Here is a 1930-nt window from a genome sequence, read left to right as displayed (position 1 = left end):
CTCTCTCTCTCTCTCTCTCTCTCTCTCTCTCTCTCTCTCTCTCTCTCTCTCTCTCTAACACACACACACACTGAGCAGACAGCAGGTCAGCAGGAGGGTTAAGCCCTGGATGATTAGACAAATGTTGGGCAGATATCTGTAGCTTCAGAGGTGAGCTGAGCTGCTGTCACTAAGGAATGCTCTGCAGCAACATTGGTACCTGCCCCTGACTGAGCAGGTTCTGTACGTTGGTGGCTTTCTAGCATTTACTCTCCTGCTTCAAAATGCTTTGCATTTTTCAGAGGCATAAAAGCTGGAGAACTAAACTGCAACTAAAAAAGCTTGAAACAGAATGAACTCAAAGAAACTGTATTTTATTTGTACCTACCTGGGTGCATCTTTAAAAAACAAATGACACAGCTTTGAAATTATTTGTCTCACACAACAAACAAATTACTACATTTACAATTAAGGTACACAACAACTCTTTGTTATAAATCCAATACATAGATCTAAAAAAAAAAACAATACTTCAATAAGTACACAAGGAGATAAAAGACACATACCAAACAAATACCTTTAATAGGATGACACAACAGAAAAAAAGCATCATTAAATCTAGTTTTTAAACATTCTAATTTCTTTTCATTTGAATTAAATGTACCGATCACTACTTTCACAATGACCCACAATTAAAGTCACACCTCAAGTGTTTCTTACCAGAAAGCCACGTATCTCCAGATTTGGTGATTTTGAATTCACAGATAAATTGAAGAATTTAGTGTACTTTTAGGAAATGAGCAAATTATCCTACTTCTAAATTTAAACAAAACAATTTATAAACACACCCACGTCAAAGTGCATTGTCAAAAGCTGATGGTCTGGAAATACATTGTTTTCACAGGTCATTTATTTTTCACGTATACTTTCAGTATTTGTTGCCATCTTCCTTCCCATCCTGGATAAACTCAGAGCAGCTCAGACACAGCCAAGCAGAAATGAAAGAGAAACCATAAAACAAGTTAACCAAGTGCCATGAGTAATTCCTACACAGGTTTTGGCATATGTTTGGTAATTCAGTTAAATTATTTAATTAGACCTCAGCCTCAAAGAGAGAGAGCAAAGAGCAATAAAGCTGAGAGAGGCTCTGGTGTAATAAACCATTAGCAGTAGGAGGCAGCCGCTGCTGTGTACAGTAATGCAGTGTAAATCATCACAGAGTGGCTGCCATTAGGGGCCTTAATCCTGGCCAGAAACCTGCAGTCAGCTGCCAGGGGCCCTGATCCGGTGCCGAGTGGAACCAGATCCGGCAAACAGAGGTGTTTAGGACTGGGGCAGGAGGAAGGGGACAAGGAGAGTGTAGGGGGAACAGCTGAGGAGATTCCCAGGGTTAGTGTGTGTGTGTGTGTGTGTGTGTGTGTGTGTGTGCGTGCATGCATGCCCCCCTACAAGTCCCGCTCCTGTAGGATAATGGTGGCGAGGAGAAGCTGCAGGATTCGGCCTCATCCCTCTTCATTCTCAGATAGCTCGTATTTTCTGTCTGCTCACCCCACTGACACACACACACACACACACACACACACACACACAAACAAACGCATATACACACCCTTCCCAGGACTAATATACACTAATTACATCCAGAAAATACACAAGAAACAATAGATAGAACTGCTGTTCAACAACCACCGCAAAAAAAACAATTCTGGAAAAATCTATCTATCTATTTATCTATCTATCTAGAAAAATGTCAAAACTGCAAATAAATACAAATTTGAATTTAAAATAAATTACTGTAAAGAGTAAATCCACTATTTAGGTATTTTGATTAGCTATATTTTAGATGCATTAACACGTTTCTTTCAAAAGTAGCCTACTTCTGTAAACAATATGGCTACAGGCAACAGGAGATAATAGGCTACAAATTGCAAATTAATAATATCAGCATTTA

The sequence above is a fragment of the Etheostoma cragini genome, chromosome 22 (assembly GCF_013103735.1).
Source record: "Etheostoma cragini isolate CJK2018 chromosome 22, CSU_Ecrag_1.0, whole genome shotgun sequence".
Lineage (NCBI taxonomy): Eukaryota > Metazoa > Chordata > Actinopteri > Perciformes > Percidae > Etheostoma > Etheostoma cragini.
The sequence above is the reverse complement of the archived record's forward strand: the minus strand, read 5'-3'. Positions refer to the sequence as shown.